This window comes from Nicotiana tabacum, chromosome 21, assembly GCF_000715075.1.
Source record: "Nicotiana tabacum cultivar K326 chromosome 21, ASM71507v2, whole genome shotgun sequence".
NCBI classification, from domain to species: Eukaryota; Viridiplantae; Streptophyta; class Magnoliopsida; order Solanales; family Solanaceae; genus Nicotiana; species Nicotiana tabacum.
Window position 1 is genome coordinate 41,902,587 of NC_134100.1, and position 6,967 is coordinate 41,909,553.

At 37.5% G+C, this 6,967-nt stretch overlaps 1 pseudogene; it reads right to left on the reverse strand.

Annotated features, from left to right (window-relative positions):
- Window positions 1-259: 259 nt before the first annotated feature.
- Window positions 260-3,329, reverse strand: LOC107791946 (uncharacterized; annotated as a pseudogene).
- Between the last annotated feature and the right edge of the window lie 3,638 nt (window positions 3,330-6,967).

Consider the following 6,967-nt stretch of genomic DNA (forward strand, 5'->3'; position numbering starts at 1 on the left):
TACGGTCCAAGCTATAATACCCGATATTTATGGACTAGTACCATACAAGGTACCATATGTCCGTGATAGTATGATGTATAAAGTGTATTAAAAATAAGTAGAATTTTAAGTAATTTGAGATAATTCTTAATTATGTGAATAATTAATTAATTATCGGGTAGCAGAATATTACCTGATTAATTAATTAATTATAGGATAAGATTAAGACCCCTCCCCCACCCCACATGGGAGCAAGCCACCACCCAAAACAAATGACTCATTAGTCATGTTGGGTTAGGTGGCAACTAGTTAAAATGAAAGCCTTGAAATTCAATAAAAGTTGCATAACTTTAAGCAAATTAAAAGATTCATATCTCCAACATTTGAGGGAATAGAAAAGGCTCTTCATGAGACCATCTGAAGCTAACGGAAATGCAACCTGAAGCCAACGATGAAAGCAATCTGAAGCTAACATAGAAGGGTGCAGGCCTTTAATAAATCGAACAGGGATTTTGAAATTTTAAGGGAATACGGTGTAAACCTTCTCAAGAATATCACACGGAGTTTTCCCTACTCCAGGTATGTTAAGGCTATCCCTTCTTTCTTTTTGGCATGATCCAAATTATACAGAAGAAACGAGCAAACTCACAGTTTTCATAAACGACTCTATTCATAGAAATACTCGGGGTCTCTATGTTCTTGATTCCCCATGTGACATATTATTATATCTTCTTTTCATGGGTCTCAGAATGATATACAGTTGATAAAGTTTATCCGAAAGGAATATTGAGATTATTAACATATTTTCATGCATTTCATTCATTTATACATGTACATTGACCCATGACCAGATGACGTTATATACGTATATTTATATGTATATATATGTATATGGCATATGAGAAAAGGTTACGGCATTATATACGCACCACCACCTGATCAGTTGGTATATTACCAAGGCATATAATTCTTTATCATAAGTAGAATAATTCAATGCAGCCCCATTCAACTTCTCACTAAAATAAGCGATTGGTTTAGAATCTTGCATTAAAATAGCCCCAATACCTCTACCAGATGCATCACATTCAATTTCAAAGGACTTATTAAAATCAGGTAATTGTAACAAAGGAGCAGAACATAATTTATCCTTCAAAATATTAAATGCATGCTCTTGTTATTTTCCCCAATTAAAGACCTTATCCTTCTTAATGACTTCAGTTAAAGGTGCAGCAATTGAACTAAAATCTCTAACAAATATCCTATAAAAGCTAGCAAGTCCATGAAAACTTTTAACTTCAGTAATGCTCTTAGGTGTAGGCCAATATTTAATCGCCTTGATTTTATCTTCATCTACCTCTACACCTCTAGAACTCACAACAAAACCCAAGAAAACTACCTTATCTACAAAAAAAGTGCACTTGGATAAATTTGCATATAATTGTTGCTCCCTAAGCACATTACAAACTTGTTTCAAATGTTCGACATGCTCTTCTAAAGATTTAGAAAAGATCAGAATATCATCAAAATAAACGACTACAAATTTTCCATGAAAATCCTTAAAGATATGGTTCATTAACTTCATGAATGTACTAGGTGCATTAGTTAACCCAAACGGCATCACTAACCATTCATACAATCCATATTTAGTTTTAAAGGCAGTTTTTCACTCATCTCCAGGATTCATTCTAATTTGGCGATATCCACTCTTCAAATCAATTTTAGAGAATATTTGAGAACCATGCAATTGGTCAAGCATATCATCTAAATGGGGAATAGGATGACGATACTTTACCGTTATTTTATTAATGGCGCGACAGTCCACGCACATCCTCCAAGTGCCATCCTTCTTTGGCACCAAAAGCACGGGCACAGAACAGGGACTCATGCTTTCTCTTATGAATCCCTTATCAAGCAGCTCCTCTACTTGTCTTTGCAATTCTTTTTTTTCTTCGGGATTGCTCCTCCTATAAGGAGGCTTATTAGGAATTTGTGATCTCGGCATAAAATCAATTTGATGCTCTATTCCTCTAAAAGGTGGTAAACCTTTAGGAAGGTCCTTAGGAAAAACATATTCAAAATCCTGCAAAAGATTAGAAATAACACTAGGCAAAGAGGATGTTAGTGAATCATTATTAAGCAGAACTTCCTTATAAGTGAGCAAGATAATAGACAACCCTTCTTTTTTTTTGCAATTAAACACTCTTTGGCTTTTGCAAGGCTCACTTTTTTTTCAATCTTAGCATCTTTCCTCTCACCAATGCTTTTTTTTTTTCACTCTTCCCCACCTTTTCCTTTATCTCTTTGCTGCCCTGTCTCTCCTCACACCTCACTTTATATTTACCCTCTTTGTCTTTCCTTTCAGTCTCTCGTTTTGATCCCTTCCCATGTTTCCCCATTGATTCTTTCATCTTTTTTTGATCTTCATATACTTGGGAAGGAGTTAAAGGTGCAAGAATGTACTTCTTTCCATTATGCTTAAGAAAGTATCTATTTTTCCTCCCGTCATAAAAAGCACTCCTATCATACTGCCACGGGCGCCCCAACAAGATATGACAAGCTTGCATGGGTACTATATCACATAGAACTTCGTCAGCGTACCTTCCAATCTTGAAGGAGACCATGCATTGCTTATTCACCTTGACCTCTCCACTATCATTGAACCATTGCAACCTATAAGGTCTAGGGTGCTTCGTCCATTCCAACCCTAACTTTTCCACCAAATATGCACTCACAACATTAGCACAACTCCCATTATCAATTATCATAGAACAAATTTTATCTTTAATCTCACACCGAGTATGGAATATGTTTTTCCTTTGTTCTTCATTAGAGTGACCCAAATTAATGTGCATAAGCCTCCTAACCACAAAATTCACCCCACTATTAATGTACTCCATCTCTTTTCCTTCTTCACTCTCTACAAAGTTTTCTCCTTGTTCTTCACTTGGTTCACCTTTTTCACTCTCATATCCCCCATCCTCTTTGATTAGAATGTTTCTTCTACTTGGGCATTCATAAGAATTATGCCCTCTCCCTTGACACTTGAGACATTTAATAGAAGAAGTAGAAGTAGAAGTTTTAGGCGTAAAAGGCTTACCCCCATCCTTGGATTCCAATTTGCTCCTGCCCTTGTCTTCATGGAATTTAAGAGTAGGTGTCTCCTCAGATTTCGGCCGTTGCTTCTTTGGAATAGTAGTTGGCCGGCTTCTCCATGAGCTAGATTGTTGTCTCCTTTTGTTTTGTCTTTCTACCTTTACATCTAATTCAACTAACTCATCTAAAGTTATATATTGTTGTAATTCGACTACATCAACTATTTCCCTATTTAAACCATTCAAAAACCTAGCCATTGTAGCCTCCTCTTCCTCCATACAATTAGCTTGGATCATAGCCATATCCATAGCCTTAAAGTACTCATCTACAGACATGGACCCTTTCCTCAAAGTTTGAAGACATTGTTGTAGATCTCTTTGAAAGTGTGATGGCACAAATCTCTTCCTCATTACCCTCTTCATCTCAGCCCACGTAGCAACGAGTGCTTGTCCTTCTTGCAATCTGTCCCTAGAAAGCTTTTTCCACCAGATTGCTGCATAGTCAGAAAACTCAACAGCAGCAAGTTTAACTTTCTTACCCTCAGAATAGTTGTGGCAGTCAAAAATGGCTTCAACTTTTCTCTCCCAATCAAGGTACAAGTCTGGATCCCTTGTTCCCTTGAAAGTTGGCATCTTCATCTTTATACTACTTATATTATCATCGGATGGGATGAGGTCATGGCAGATCCATCATTAAGCTTAAAGCAAAGAGATTTTATAAGTGATGCTCGTGCTCTTGACAAAGCAAAAATGATGTGTTTTGATGAGAAAAGTGGAAACTTTTGTTGCACTAAGCTTGGTCGAATTGCAAGCCACTTTTATATCCATTATACTAGTGTTGAAACTTACAATGAAATGTTGTCATGCCATATGAATGAAAGAGAGGTCTGCCAAGCGACGGATGAAGCTTCAATAAAATTTCTCACGAAGTTATACGGCGTAATAGCAACGAGATTTGCAATTCTAAGAGAGCACAGTACAATCTTTCCCAAGAATATCATACGGATTGTTTCCTACTTCGATCCGCCGTTACGTGTTTCGTCGCCAAAGACGTGTGTTAGAGTGATTGTCAAGATAATCGGTTTAGGTATGTTAAGGCTATCCCTTCTTTCCTTTTTGGCATGATCCATACGATACAAACGAAACGAGCAAATGCACAACTTCCCTAAATGACTCTATTCATAGAAATGCTAGAGATGCTTATGTTCTTGATTCCCCATGTGTCCTATTATTTTATCATTTGTTCACGGGTCTCAGAAAATATGTACGTTGATAAAGTTTATTTCATGATATTAATCAAAGACATAATGGTCTTATGAAATTCCGAAAGATTTTATTGACGTACTTTACATGCATTGCATTCATTTACATTGACTCATGACCAGATGGCGTTATATATGCGTATATATGTATATATATGTATATGGGATATGGGAAAAGGTTACGGCATTATATACGCACCACAACCTGATCAGCTGGTATACGTTGATGATTTGCCCACAGTGGCCGAGATAATATGATAGGATGCCCTCAGAGGCTTGATGATGTTATGAATGCATATACCTATGCATGGTATGACATTTATACGCATATGCATGACATTATAAATATGAAATGATTTACAGAGCTATTCAGACTTACATGTTGAGTCTTTTACTCCATGTTTCTCATGTCTATTATTTACTGATTTTTCTCGGTACATTATTTGTACTGACATCTTTTTTTGCCTGGGGATGCTGCGTTTCATGCCCGCAGGTCTCGATAGACAGGTTGAGAGTCCTCTAAGTAGGCGATCAGCTTAGCGGAAGATGTTGGTGTGCTCCATTTGCTCTGGAGTTGCCTATTTGGTCAGTATGCATCGGACACGTATTGATTGGTATGTCGGGCCCCTGCCCCGGCCTTATGACGTTTATGTACTCTTAGAGGTTTGTAGACATATGTCATGTACGTGAGAGATTATATGGTTCTGTCGGCCTATGTTCAGTATATGAGTGATCATTTTGGCCTTATACCATATGTCATATGCATAAGTTGGTATTACATGTTGGGTCATCCTACGACGAGTGTTCCCTCACATTTCACTCTAGTTATTTTGTGATAATATTTTGGCCCATTTATCAATGATAGTACGATAAGAAAGATACATTAGGTTGGTACTCGGTTGAGTAAGGTATCGGGTGCCCGTTGCGGCCCATCAGTTTGGGTCGTGACAAAAGTGGTATCAGAGCAGTTCTGTCCTAGGGAGTCTACAAGCCGTGTCTGGTATAGTCTTGTTTATGGGTGTGTTGTGCACCACACTTATAAGCAGGAGGCTACAGGGCATTTAGGACTGTCACTCTTTCTTCTTACTCTAAATCGTGTGGTAGAGCTCAGTTGTAAGAACTCAATTTTCTAAACCCTATCTTATTCATAATACGACGATGCCTATATCTCAAAAGACGGTTGATAAGAGATATCGTTGTGGAAGAGTTAAGTTAGAGGAACTCGATTTTGCATGATGCTCATGATGAGAAAAAGAAGCAAGGTGAAGAAAGGTACGAGACACCCTGTTAATGAAGATTATCAGTATTTACAATTCAAGCAGAGAAATATAAGCATTTTGAGTTACCTTCAACAATGATATATGTATGTACAATTGGCCACACCAATTTTAGTTATGCTCCATGGGATCCAACAAATATGGTTTGAGAGAAGGACGAGATATCAGGATCCGGCTGGAGTTAGAGTAACCCAAAATGATGAATGGATTGTTTGCGTTAGTTGACATTTCCGAAGGATATTGCAAATGTGCTAATAGGTCTCCTTGTGAGACACCCAGATGGTGCACTCTAGAATTATACAGCTAGATATGAATACTAGAATGTTCAAAGATAGGCACTGGAATCCTGAAGGGATAAATATTATCTTAGTGTGACTCCCGTCCCTAGTAGAGAAAGAATGTTAGGCAACCCGAAGAGCCAGTAGATGGAGCAAGGGGAGCTAAAAGCAAAAGAATGTATTGTTCGAGTTTTCAGAATAAAGTGATAGGCATAAATGTTAGCTGGAAATAAGAAGAGAGTTAATAAAGTATTATGAGTAAGATATGATACATGGATGACAACGGTAGATCAAAAAGATAATAGTATTGCAGAGTCTATAGTTAAGTAAAGGAAAAGATGAGAGGTGACAGGCCTTGAGACAACAAAAGAGTATAGGCCATAAAGTCATATCCTCATTTCGAGAAATAAGTTTGTGACTCTAACGCGACTACCAGAAGGAAAAGTTAGATCCCAGAATAATAGAAATCAGTATGGGATGGTGAACAAGATAAACTAAATATGAATTAGGAACTGAGTGAATTGATAATGGTCAGCATTATGAGGATTTCAGATTGTGATCATAATAGAATGGACAACAAAAGAAGATTCATGAGAAATTCAGAGAATGGTCATTCAGGAAGACGCTTCCCTAAAGCAAGCAATGGGAGAAAAGTTAAGCTTAAGGGACTATGTGTGCCAGTTATACTAAGTGTCACCCTCGCGAGTAAGGAAATTGTTATCCTTGGTACAGAAGGGTTATCGCGAGGCAAGTAAGGGTCATTGATGATGTGAAAAGACGCCAAAGATGAAGAGGTAAAACATCTATAGGTAGATCGTCATAGCTCTAACTCTTAGTACTCCCCTAAAGGGGAGAATATGGAGTGATGTGGCATGAAGTCAGAATTAAATGGTTCTAGTAATTATGGAATGGTAAAGGAAGAATGCGAAAAAAATGAAAAAGGAATGAGCTTGCACTTACCCAAATCCTATAGATATGCTACGATTCCAGAACATTATGCAAGCACGATGTCAAGGAGAGGAAGTAAGGGCTTCTGCTCGAGATATTATTGATAAATAAAAAGCCAGTGCGAGACATAA